At 33.8% G+C, this 14,611-nt stretch overlaps 1 protein-coding gene across 1 annotated transcript in view; it reads left to right on the top strand.

The window, feature by feature from the left end:
• The first annotated feature begins 18 nt into the window (after nt 1–18).
• LOC128993454 (protein takeout-like) overlaps nt 19–14,611 on the top strand; it is a 52,325-nt gene continuing 37,732 nt past the window's right edge. Inside the window, exon 1 of the mRNA XM_054417359.1 lies at nt 19–123. The gene's annotated coding sequence lies outside the window, so the exon portion shown is untranslated. The remainder of the gene's footprint in view (nt 124–14,611) is intronic.

The following is a 14,611-nucleotide window of genomic DNA, read 5'->3' as shown; positions in this document are numbered from 1 at the left end:
TTGCCGGTCTCGATGTGTGTGCAGGAGTGGTTGTCGTGCGGGGAGAGGAGTGAGGCCCAATGGGAGCGAGGGGCGGAGCCTCGTCAGCCAATGGCGGTGGAGAGGGGTGATGACGTAGACACGGTGAGGATTGCAACACGTTGTTTACAAAAAATATTTTTCAAAAAAAGTGTGTACAAACAATGGTTTTTATAAGAAAAGTTAAAGTTGTACCCAAACTTTTATACCTAATGAGTAAAATTATTTTAAAAGAAAGATAAATAATTAATTTTGAGCTAATTATAACAAAATATTAATTACGTCAACAAAATAACATGTAAACAATAAGTTACCAAAAATAAATCACGGTTCCAAGATGTCATACACCACAAAATTGTCGAAGGTAATTTGATAATTCAGTAGTAATATAGGAAAAATTTACAAAATTCAGGGAATTTAATTGTAATTGAAATGCTTCTTCTTTACGTTTAAAAAGTATTTACTTTAAACCTGGCTGAAATTTGTGAAATGTTTAGGCTCAAAAATTCTAGAAGCTAATAGTTTGGCCTAATGAAACATCTTTGGGATCACGATTATTTTTGTCTAATGTACCGGGTGTCCCACGAAGAGGTCCCTATCTTTCAATTGATATGACAGACGTATAGATCGCGCTACAGACTTGAAATTCAACGGTTGAGACTAACACTTACTTACTTACTTACTTACTTACTCCCTCGACGTCGTTGACCAGCTCTTGCTGGATAGACTGAGTCAAATAAAAATAATAATAATATATATATACATATTTACAAGTTTGGCGGCAGGTTAGACGCAAATTTTATAAAACTCATCTAGGGAGTACAAGGGTCTTGCCAGTAGCCACTCCCTCAGTTCGTTTTTGAAAACTGAGGCCTCAAGGTTTTTTAAGTACAGTGGCAGTCTGTTGAACATCCTAATTGCCAACATAGGAAAGCTGTCCTTTTTTTTGTTTAGTCTGCAGAAAGGGATATCAAGGTTGGATTTTGACCTTGTATTGTGATCATGTTGGTCTTCTCTCAATGCAAGACTAGAGATGTTGGTCCTTACGTTGTTTAGGGTGATTAGAATGTACTGGCTGTATACTGTAAGGATATTGAGTTTACTAAAAAGAGGTCTGCAATGTGCAACACGTATGTAAAGGTGTTGCCCCCGAGTCTCAATTAGTTCTGACTGATCCACACAAAATGGCGGGAAAAACAAAATCATCAATCTTACTTTAAGTGTAAACCTACTTTTTATCCTGCCATTTTGCCCTAATGTGTCAGAATTAACTGATACTCAGGGGCATTTCTTTTACATATGTGTACGGTTGAGTTTCATGTTTGTAGAGAGTTCGGTGCACCGTCTAATATATTAATTAAAAAATAGGGACCCCTTCGTATGACACCCGGTATACATCATACTTCATTAGTGAAAAAAACAGTAACATTAAATAAAAACAAACACATAACTTGTATTATTAACTCTAAAAACAAACTATACTTGCACAATTAAATTGGCGTAACAAAAACCAAGCCAAACTGATTATGAGTAAAACAACTGTTTAATATCAGTTGATATATTTTGTACTTCACTGAAAAAATACGGTATAGAAATTCAGAAAAAGTAGACACTCATTTAAATTTGTTGGTTTATTTGTTCACATCAGTTGATATTATAACTGTATAATATAAGTAGTTGTTATGGTAAATGTATAAGTTGTACAAACAAACGAAAACGACTTCTAAGCGTTACACTTTTATATTTATTTTGGTGGAATGTAAAAAAGGTATAGGCTTTTGACCGCTTTCCCTAAAAGCGTTTGAAAGTTGACTTAATTAAAAAAAATACTGGCATAAGCAATAAAATATTCGTTTGAATGAAAAATAAACTTCAAACCACTGAACGAAACAGCAAACTAAAAATCATAAGCTTAGAGAGGAAAGATATATTGTACAACCTCACGCATTTTAGGTTTTCTCCTAGTTTGTACACATTGGCTAACAAAATAGTCAAATGTCACCCTGCAAGTAAAATATGTCCTCATTAAAGATGAAGAGGTATTAAAATTCATGATTGATAACATGATATAATACTATTACTGCCTCTAGGTGTATTTTAACCCGAATATGAGTGGACGAGTGGTGACTGGAGTGAGATGCATTGAGTAGCTTTGTTTCTGAATAAGACCAGCCGTGTCTTGAGCCTGGATAAATAAAAAAGCCTAACAAAAAAAATAACAGCTGGTTCAGTTTTGAATCATAAAAAAATGTTCTAACCTTTCTCAGGATCGAACCAGACACTTTTTTAGGCGAGCTCTGTATCCACTCCAGTATTTTAAAATAGTTATTTTTATTTACACTCCACTGTGAAACTTACCTAATATTGTACTGTATCCAACTATAGGTCGGCCGCTTAGAAAACGACCTCCTCCAGCATTGGTTTAGCATTAGCGCGCAGGTCGTTTTCTAAGCGGCCGAACTATAGTAACACAACAATACACTATCTATCGCTACATCAACATTACCCAAGCTAACTAACAATAGCAATCGAAACTGATACCTGAACGCTCACCATATAATTGCGCCTTCATTGGATAGGGTAGTCAATATTAGTGCAGTAAAAATAAGAGAAAATTTCCATAAACCTAAAAAAAATTAGCACAACCGGGGAATTTGGTACAGATGTTGGGTGTACCTTCCTTTTGAACATACTAAAAGTCCCCTAAAATTGAAGCTGTGCTACGGCCGCCATATTGGAAAATGGCGGCATATTTCTGTATTTTTCGCTATAGTGACTTTATTATTAGAGATACAGGAAAAAGCTAAATATACAAAATGTAGGTCATCTAAAAATACACATTTTTTGTATTTACCATCTTTCTCTAAACCCAACGGTTTTTGAGTTATTTGTTATTAAGTATAGATAGTTTTTTCTATTTATCAAAAATAGGTGAAACACATGGAAACAGTCCATTACTGTCAAGGATTTTGATAATTTATCCTATTTAGTTAAATAGTGTGATACTATAAAATCTTAAAATTTAAGCTTATTTTATGAGTAAAACAACTCCGCCACAGCAAACCTGCAGACTCAGCAAATTTCCTTTTGATTGGATGTTTTATTAATTGTATTGAAATAAAATCTGATTCAACAGGTACCTAGGTTTGCTGCTACAGGTAGGTTATTAAAGTGTTTTTTTTTTTTGTAAAATATCAATAACTTATTTAATAACTAATTTTCCAAGCTTGATCATAATAAATCTATAAACAAACAAACTGCAACAGTTAACTAATTCATAATAATAGTATGGTAGCTTAAGATTTACAATTTACAAATTTAAATATACAAATTTTGGTTGTGTTTACTAAAAATATGGCGATTTTTCGTCACGATTCGAATACTAACCGAAGGGGTTTTCAAGAGGAGATGAAGCAAGTAATTTAAGTACTGTAATATTAACTCGTACCAAGTATCGGAAATATTGTATGGAGTGAGGAAATCAACCATATTTTGTAAACTACGCAATAGTCATATTAATATTTTATACTCATTTGTACCCATTTAATAAATTAACATTTTAATATATTGATGGCACTACCACTATCACTCTGATATCAACTAAGTGGGATGAATAATTGTCGTAAACCTTGAAAGTAACCGTCGATTGCGATGGGTTTCACCGATTTTTGATAAATAAAACTAACTATACCATGCTTAATTAGTCACCAACATGAACTAGACACGAAAAACACCCTTCCAAATTTACAATGGGATATCAAGTATAGTTAGTTAGTGGTGCCATCAAAATACTAAAATGTTAACTATTAAATGGATAAAAAATAAGATAAAATATTAATATGACTATTGCGTACTTTACAAAATATGGTAGATTACCTTACTGCATACAATATTTTCGGTGCTTGGTACGAATTAATATTACTTAAATAATAGGCTCCATCTCCTTTTGAAAACCCATTTGGTTAATATTCTAATCGTGACGAATAATCGCCATCTTTTTTGTAAACACAACCAAAATTTGTATATTCAAATTTGTTTATTGTAAATTTAAAACTCCCATGCTATTCTTATGAATTAGTTAACTGTTGCAGTTTGCTTGTTTATAGATATATTTTGATAAAACTTGGAAAATTAGTTATTTTATAGTAAGGTATTGATATTTAAAAAAAAGAAAAAAAACACTATAATAACCTTCCTGTAGCAGCAAACCTAGGTACCTGTTCAACCTAATTTTATTTATATACATTTTTTAATAAAACATCCAATCAAATGGAAATTTGCTGAGTCTGCAGGTTTGCTGTGGCGGAGTTGTTTTACTCATAAAATAAGCTTAAATTTTTAGATTTTATAGTATCACACTATTTAACTAAATAGGATAAATTATCATAATCCTTGAAAGTAACGGTCAATTTCCATGTGTTTCGCCTATTTTTGATAAATAGAAAAAACTAAATATACTTAATAACAAATAACTCAAAAACCGTTGGGTTTAGAGAAAGATGGTAAATACAAAAAATGTGTATTTTTAGATGACCTACATTTTGTATATTTAGCTTTTTCCTGTATCTCTAATAATAAAGTCACTATAGCGAAAAATACAGAAATATGCCGCCATTTTCCAATATGGCGGCCGTAGCACAGCTTCAATTTTAGGGGACTTTTAGTATGTTCAAAAGGAAGGTACACCCAACATCTGTACCAAATTCCCCGGTTGTGCTAATTTTTTTTTGGTCAAAACATATTTTTACTGTACTATATAGGTACAGCGCTCACGTTGCGTGCACCATAATGCAGTGGACTGACTAGCAGCAAAAGGAAAGACTTGACTAAACTAAAACAAGTTCTACAACTTATATACACGAGATAAGCATTTCAATCAAGATAACTACATACACTTTAACAATAATAATGCACACTGATAGTCGACACAACTACAACTTTAAGGTTATGTGAAGAAACAATTTGAAGAATCAGCAAAAATAATAATAAATAGTTGCTAGGCAGTGGTGACAATAAAACAATTCTATTGCAATGCAATGCATACTGATTGTGTATTTAATATGCATTCATGTTTTAAGAAAGTATGCGGGTAGCTGATTTTGCGGCCCTAGGGATGTAAAAACCAGCTCGGTCCCCAAATGACGATGACAGCTGGTATGGCTAGCAAACAATTTACAGGTTAGATGAATCTGGTTTATAGCGGGAATGTTTCTGCACCATTCGTTCACTGATATTAAAAACATTTAAACTATTTTAACTTAATTTATTATTCATTATTTGTAAAGTATTGTTCGTCTTCTAGTACCATACCTAAAGAGTAAAGTCCCCCCATCACATCGTTAAATTTACCCTAAAAGAAAAGATAAACATTTGGTCGACATTAGCGCACTCAAATGCCACTAATGTGAAGTCTACTTCCATCATTTAAAGTTAATTATACTACTTAAACGGTTTGCCATTGAGGTAGGACTACATAATAAATGGAACGTAGAGAGACAGAATATCTTTCATTCGTCTGTTGTGTGGAATGTCTGATTATAATCGCAATGATTGTTGTTTGGTGAATATTCTTGGCGTATTACCCAGTGATCACAAAATGAGTGAAGCTGGTGTTTGACCTTTGGAAAGGAGATATTTTTGTTTTAGACACAATAAAGGACTGATTTTTTAACAACCCCCTTAATCTCTCTACGCAGAACAGTATAGAGATAATTTTGTTAATATATTCAGGGATTCAAGTGTGAAAAATTAAAATAAATTCTTGACAGTAAAATTAAATGTTTTCAGAAAAATATGATTGATTTGTGCGTGTACCGTGTTAAGCGAAACAGTGTTTATCACAACTCCAAAAAGGTTTGAACTCAATTTAGAATAATTATTATAATGGGCTACAAAAGATAATTATACATGCAATGATTTTTCCATTGACATATGTAAGTATTATTAGAACTAAAAAAATGTTTACTGTAAATTCTTGTTAACTTATGATTTGTTATGAATAAAGTAAGCCGTGGGTAAGATTTTTATATGGGGAAAATCACAAAAGCTGCAATAACTTTTGAACTGTAATTTTTACAGCAATGTGGGTTTTACCATTTTGTTTGGAGCTAAAAGGACTAACATACTAAATTCTAAACAAAATCGTTTGGTTAAAACAATCCAATTTCCGTTATTTCATTGGGGTTATGGGAAAGTTACCATTACAATTTTATTTTAAAGTATTGGTAAAACTCATGGAGATAACATATATTAGTGTCCACATACCAAATTTCATCAGTAGAGGATACTTTCCATGTCATCAAGGGGATCTCATAATTTAATTCTTAAATGTACAGTAATTATAAAACTGTTGTTAACATTTATTTTCAAACAGAATTTTGAATATTGTGTTCATTGCAATTATAAAGTTTGTTTAGGCATTAAAGCTAAAATATTTATGCTAACATTTTTATTATTTTTCATCAATACATCAATACATAGCATTAAATAAGATGACCAGAAACACTAGAGTTTACTTTCCTGTCAAAAAAGCCTCTGTCTACATTCTAAATTTCATAAGCGATTCACTGCTTGTTATCAAGTTGAAGGACGAGAGAGTTGCAATAATCCATCACTTAATGCCAGGTGATCGAGGGTGTCATTCCAGTCACTTAAATCACTAACACATGTTTAAAAGTTATAGACCTAATAGTTCCAACAACATTTCATTACGAAGTCGCCAATCAAACGAAAACTATAAAGCACTTACAGGTTTATCAAACACATAGATGGTTTACCCCAGCATGATCCCCTCTTGAATTACAAAACACCGAAGTCACTTATGCGCCGCGGTATGACAGGGTGCCCGTATGGTCCAGCTGACGCACGCCCCGCACGTCTCGCACGCGTTCTCACACGCAGCGGCGCCCGCATCACCAGTAGCTGCAATCTCAGGCCAGGACAAAGCCACTCCAGTTTACCCCAGTTCTAAAGGTTTTCACCAATACCGGGTAATTTGGTGTTGTAGCGCTGCAGGAAACCGATCAAGAAGATAAGTTTCCGTAAATGCGGGCAGAGGTGAGTTGTTTCGCATAGGAACATTCTACGGAGTAACGGAAAAATTATGAGACATTTTAAAGATAAGGAATAAGGTACCTATTGAGAAGCTGCAACACAATAGTGGATATAAGGCTTTAATGTGTATACTGACCTCGGTCCTTATCCAATCAAAACATACTGAAACATCTGAAATAAACTGTATCAGCAATCTGACACATACTTTCTCCCATTAGCTTGTCAATAGCCTATTCATGGGTAAGTGATGAGAGTAACTATTGATTGGTAAATCACAAAAGCTGCATTAACTTTTGAACGGCAATTTTTACAGGAATATGGGTTCAGAATAAGAACCATAAAAGATAGATTTCAATCAGAATTGGGTTTTGTTTAAAAAAATAAAGTTTTCCGTTTTTCATGGGTTTTATGATAAAATGGCATAAGTTGCAATGACTTTTGAACCGTAATTTTTACAACAATAGGTGGTTGCACTATGTTGTTAAGAGTTATAAGGACCATCACATAGTAATTTCAATCAAACCCGGCTTTAAAAAAAACAAAAAAAACGATGTTCTCTTATATTATCGGGGTTTTATAGGGAAATAACATAATTTACAATAACTTTTGAACAGTATTTTTTACAGGAATGGGAGTTCTACAGTTTTGTTCAGAATAATCCGATTTTCCATTGTTTTATGGGGTTTTATGGGGAAAACTTTTTTGATATATGCTTGATGTCTCAATACAAACAATTGTTTAGTAGTATACCATTTGTTTTTCTGTTAAAATATTGTTGTTTATATCCATGTGCGTATGGATATCATCTATATCATTGTATATTTTCTTGTTTTGCATTTAAGCTGTGACGACTGTCAATACACTGAATTTTGTATTCTTGACAATTAAAATTCTTGATTCTTGATTTTTATTAAACTTAAGCTAAATTGTCAGAAATGGAGAAGAAATAAAGTTCTGGGATTATATTCGTTTTGATCATAATGGGTATCTAACTATTAAGATGCCCGTGCCGTGAGAATCTTAGCTGATGTGTAGTAGTGATCATCGGCTTTCCTAGGAAATAAACCAATGGCTAAACTAATGTTAATTAATGCGCATTGAGCATTCTGTCAGAGTTGGCCCTATTGGAACTTTTATCTCCACATTTATCAAACTACTTTAGTTATTGTAAAAATTGGTTCGTTTTTTGTTGTTGTCATAACAGCCTTATTTATCCCTTTCAGACCCGGGAATCTTAGTCATCTCGACTGCTTTAAGTCCTGAGCAAATTTTGAATAAATGTTGGTTTTTAACCTAGATTTCAAATACTAAAATTATTGATTATGTTGTTTTAAAGACGAAACCTTCATAATACCATATTAACCATTTCATTTTCAGCAATAATTAGCATTATATACGTTTAAAAACATAAATACAACAGTCAATAACCTTAACAGTTGCCTCTTTTTCCTATCTTACCGTGACATTGCAACAAAACAATCAGTGTTACCATAAGACATGAAGGCAGACTGCAAAACAAAAATTCCCAGCTGATCTCCATAGCCTACACAATCGATGCGTACAGGTCTGAGCAACAGAAAGATCCAGAAACTCCAAAAAAACAAATAAACATCTAACCTACACAATGGTGTTGGTTAGGTTGTCAGGACTTAAACATTTACCTACACAAATGAGTGTGCTGGGTCTGAAAGGCATGGTGGTTTTCACTGTTTACTTTGTAAAGGGCCTGGGGTTACAAATTCGCATTATACGCATACAAGCAGGCTTGCAAAGTGTCAAGAACCATAAATAAAAAGAATAATAGATATATGACGAAAATCAAAATCACAATTTTCGTATTGGCAAGCTTAACAACTCAGGGGTGTTTGAAATATAATCACAATACTTCAATCTAACTCACAAAATTAGTGTTTCAATTGTTGTCCATTAGTCGCTGTGACAACATTGGCTAATCCACTCTCAGGTGGTGATATTTTTATAAATAACACAATCAGCTGTTGGATTGTTGCCGCCAACGATGACGTCACTTCCTCATTACCGCAGCTTTGGGCGGCAATTGAGGGGAGGTACTTCCGGTTATCATGACCGGCGATTGTCGGTAAAATGTTTATGACACGTCTGAATTGCGTTCTTAGAAGGCGAATGTGATTGGTGTCAATTGACGGAGTGGTTGAAGAATATCAAAGATTTAATTGTAATAATGTATGATGTTATCATTATACGTAAATAATTAGTAGTAATATTAAAAATAGTAAAAATTAGTAAATAACTAGTAGTTATACTAATACCCCATGGTAGAGTTTGATAATAGTTATAAACGTTTAATATAGTCATTTTAAGCTACTTACGAAAGCTACTTAACAATAATAGTTATGGTATATTTTACAAAAGCTAAAGTTTGATTTAATAATAAAACAGTTTTATAACAAACGACCCCTGTGCTACAAACAATTGCAACGTAAACATTTCAGTGACAGTTTACAAAAAGAATCTTTTCCAAAATGCTGAGAAAAATTTGTTTGAAATTACTATAAACAGGGGTTTTGGAAGTATACTTTTATTTCAAAACTAGCTGTGTACCCGTTCGACGCACGGGGATCTTATAGTATTCAGTTTAAACCTTCTTATATAAAGAACAGCAGTTGGTTTGCATATTTTCAGATATGCTGGCCAAACTATTATACGTACTGTAACTTCATTTTATGTTGTTTGTTGTTGTTCCGGATCGGTATGACAATCAATAAAAGGTTAAATTACCTGTGTCCGCCGGTCGATCCTAATGTATCTTATTACATGCATTTCGGCGAAATTAAATCGCCATCATCAGTCCTAATATAAGGCCTTGAGCTTCCCCATTAGGGGCGTCTTGAAGTTTTTGAAACACATACACAAACTGTACACTTATACACATGACGAATAAAACATAAATACACGATAGGCCGACTTTTATTTTTACTATGGACATGTAGACGCGCGTCGGTCGTGTGAATAAATATAGTTTTATTATTATCTCGACTGAAAACGCTCATTAAAAAAATGTAAGTTTCCCAGCCATATACAACACTGATTCAAGGACTTTTTCCCGGTTATCAAAACTCAAGAACAATTTTATACACAAAGAATCTCTATTTTCATTTACGGATACCCTACAAATTATTGCACTTGCGATTAATTAAATCTGTTATGTAAGGAAACACGTTTTAGCGAATTTCCCATATAGGGAATAAGCTATTACCGTAGTACTCACGGTAAGACCTGGACCCGGGACCGATTTTTTTTCGTTTTGAGGTCCCTAGAGGTCAAAAACACCATCCGTTCAAATTCATATATATATATATATATTTATAATAATTATGGTTGTGATTAGGGCTTATCTATATAAATAAAATTAGAGTTTTGTCTGTACATTGCTTAGAATAATGAACTTTTTGGTTATTTTTACATTTCATAGGTCAGAGAAACCGAATCAAACCTTATCTCAATTTCTGTCTGTCTGTCTGTCTGTCTGTCTGTCTGTCTATCTGTCATTCTCTTGGTAACGCTAAAATACGCACTTTATTACAACTACTCCTCAATAACTATAGCACTGTCCCGCCTGAAACTTATTTTCCAAATACTATACATATATGAGATGGTTTTAGACGTATTTCATCGAATATGAGACAGTTAGATATTTAACAGTAAACCCTTGAAAATCAAGTTTTTGTCGATTTTTGACGTGGAATTTCTGGAAGCCCATGTTAACCTTTGAGAAATGAAATTATTGAATCTTAACAGCTGTTTCAATTAAACAAGTTGGTTCTGTTCTGTGATGTTCAATAGCATTAAAGTTACAAGGATTACCAACAGGGTGCAGCACTAGCACTATTATTTCTTTTACATTTATGACAACAGCTAATTTGCAACCTGGAGGCGAGTGAGCGTAGCGAACGAGCTAACCTGAAGGCAAGTGAGCGTAGCGAACGAGCTAACCTGAAGGAAAGTGAGCGCAGCGAACGAGCTCCAACATACAGGTGAGTGAGCGTAGCGAACGAACTTCAACCAGGACGTGATTGAGCCATGCAAACGAGATCAGATAGTAAAAATAAAAGTAAGCCTACCGTTATAGGATCGACCGGCAGACACAGAGGTAATTTAACCTTTTATTGATTGTCATACCGATCCGGAACAACAAAAAACAACATAAAATGAAGCTATGTATAATAGTTTGGCCAGCATATCTTAAAATATGCAAACCAACTGCTGTTCTTTATATAAGAAGGTTTCAACTGAATATTATAAGATCCCCGTGCGTAGAACGGGTACACAGCTAGTTATATTAATAATTGGAAACATTATAACAACATTAAGTACCCTTTTAAATTCATTTTAATTAAGAAACGACATGTTTCGACACTTAGGTCATAGTCATGTTTTTTTACAAATACAATAACAGAATAATGAAAAGAAAAAATATAGTCATATGTTAAGCTAACTTTGCTAACTAAGTTAGCTTAACATATGACTATATTTATTCTTTTCATTATTCTGTTATTGTATTTGTAAAAAAACATGACTATGACCTAAGTGTCGAAACATGTCGTTTCTTAATTAAAATGAATTTAAAAGGGTACTTAATGTTGTTATAATGTTTCCAATTCTTAATATATATATTTATATGTATGTGTCCGTTAGCGCGATAACTCGAGCAAAAATGATCCGATTTTGATGAAATTTGGTACAAACGTGTAAACCTACGTTTATTCGAACGAGTTCGCGAACCAGCATGATCGGACCATGGGAACGGGGGTTTATAGGGGCTTTTATGGGGTAAAAATGGGGTTTTCCCATTTTTGACCCAAAAAACATAACATTTTGCAATTTCTTTCGAAACTATTTTGTAGAGCTTAAAAAAACAAATAATTTAGTATATTGAAGCGTTATAATGCGCCTAATGGTTACGGAGAAAATTCCAAAAAATTGTAAATTTAAAATCCCATGTTATTCTTATGGAGAATAAGTAAACTGTTGTAGTTTGCTTGTTTATAAACATACTGGGTGGCCCATAAGTCAGTTGACGCTTGCAATTTTTTTTTATTTTAGCAGTTGGTACCATACACAGCTGTAATACCACAGCTGTTGGGAGTTGTGTTTAGTAATTGTTGTGGTTTAGTTTGAGGTTATGTTTGATAGTTATTCATGATAGTGTGTTCATTGTTATTCGATAAACAATGAATAGAAAGTTAACAACAGAACAGCGTGTATTTGTTTTGCAAACATGGTGGAAACATGGCCATATGGTGGAAACCAATGGACTTTTCAGTATGGGGAATTCTCAAAAATGAAGTTTACTCAGTCAAGATTCGTGATGTTGAACATTTAAAGGAGCGAATCGAATTGGAATTCGAAAACCTACAATCAAGGAACATTTCTGGCTTAATTTGTAAAACGGTGTTGAAGAGATGCAAAGCATGCATAGAAGAGCGTGGACACCACTTTTAACACCTTTTGAAGTAAGATTGGACATAAATTAAATAAACTTATAATGCAGTAAATGTTGTTTTTGAGTTATGAATTAATAATAGACATGTATTCCATTTTGTTGTGTATCATTTCATTAAATGCAAATTTGTCAACTGACTTATGGGCCACCCAGTATTTTGCCCAAATTTGGAAAATGTTTTTATTTCTTACTAACTATTAACATTTTACATAAAAAACACTTTTACCCTCCCTGTTGCAGCAAACCTAAGTATTTTAAACTGATTCTATTTAAATAGGGAATAAATGTGATATTTTTAAGGAGACATTTTAGTGTAAATCCATTCAGGGAAATGGAAATTCGCTTAGTCTGCAGGTTTGCTGCGGCGGGGGTATTTAATCTTACTTGGTTTGGATTTGCTTTCAAAACATGACAGGAAATGGTTGCGGTATTTGTAAACGACTCCAATGTAAACATATCAGCGACAGCAAGAATAATCTTGATTCGAACAGCTGTTCGTTATTTCATAGATGAATATGTGATAAACATTGGGAGAAAACTTTAAAAAAAATCGCACAAAATTGGGTTTTTAAACGTCTGTCATTTTATTTACAAAGTAGTGACGCCATATTTTAATGGCTAAAGACAATCTCGCCAATCCAGTGAATACATTTTAAATTTACCATTTTTTGAAATTTTCTCCGTTACCAATAACCGTACTAAAGTACTTTAATATACTAATTTTTTTTTAAAAGCTCTTTAAAAAGGTCTAGAGAGAAATTGGGAAACTTTGTGTTTTGAGGGTCAAAAATGAGAAAACTTATTTTTTATCCCATTAAACCCCCCTTAAAACCTCGTTCCAATGGTCCGATCAAGCTGGTTCGCGAACTCATTCAAGTTTATTCCGCCTTACACCTTTAAAAGAAATGTCATAAAAATCGGACAAAATTGGGGATTTGAAAAGGGTGTGCTTAACTGAGCTATTTTTAAGCTAATTTGAGACATACAAAATTAAATTGACCTAGGTGAATGTGTACTGCTTCGCAGTTTATTCCAAAGTTCAAATAATTAAAAAATAAACTTGTATATTGTGATGTTTTTGCATTATCGAGACTTGTAAAATTTAACTAAGACGTGGTTTTTAAACCAGATACGAGGAATTATAAGCGACGCTATATAAAATAAGTCTTGATTACGAAATGTATGTATTTATATTTTCATACCGTAGTTGATTTTCGAACTAAACTTGAACTAAACTGTATCCCCCTACACCCACGACATAATTACCGGAAGGTTGAATTTAATCAAAGTCAACAACACCTACACCCTTGCCAGGGTTGACTGAACCCTTCTTCCGTCGTTCAACCCTTAGACGATTTTTTAAGTTGCGTCGTTTGTAGGGTATCTCACAACCTAGGCCATATAGTGGTGTCAAATGTCGAAGGTTTGACATGTCGCCATGTAGTCCTGCGACATGTTGCTATGTGCGTGCTCCCAGGCTAGACATAGACAGTACACTGGCGGAATGTCGGGGTCAATTGGTCTCAATGAGCGTCAATTGGACTCAATTGATTCAATTGGATGATGGGGGCTACTGGTGGGGGGAGGGGGTGAGTCACTGCCATCTTCATTTCGTCACCCTCTCTTTTTCTCACTCATGGCGGTGCTAAGGAATCACTGAGCCACCTTAAATACTGTGGTGAAAATTTGAATATTGTACACTATTGTGGTGTGTACTGGAGGAAATAGTTTTTTTGCTGCTGTGTCCATGCCAAAGGATTTTTTTGTGCAATTCAAACGGTTGTAAGGAAAACGGTCCAATTTTGGATCTGTAGGGGTTAAGCCCGCCCGTCTACTAGCAGTCCTGAAGTCCAAGACACTATTTAGCCACTGGGTTGCCGTAATTTTACCCCTCTGGAACTATTGTACCCCTTGCGGACCATAGACGTCATTTTGACGTCACATGTACTTGTACAATATACAGTAATACCAATATAATTATAATGACATTACCGTGTTTCGACTTCCCTTCATTGGGAAACAATGCTTAACTATTGTAATCACCCATACGGTTTATGT

This window comes from Macrosteles quadrilineatus, unplaced genomic scaffold (genome assembly GCF_028750875.1).
Source record: "Macrosteles quadrilineatus isolate MER2022 unplaced genomic scaffold, UCM_ALF_1.0 Scaffold_4__1_contigs__length_99947679, whole genome shotgun sequence".
In the NCBI taxonomy this organism is placed as follows: Eukaryota; Metazoa; Arthropoda; class Insecta; order Hemiptera; family Cicadellidae; genus Macrosteles; species Macrosteles quadrilineatus.
The sequence above is the reverse complement of the archived record's forward strand: the minus strand, read 5'-3'. Positions and strand labels throughout refer to the sequence as shown.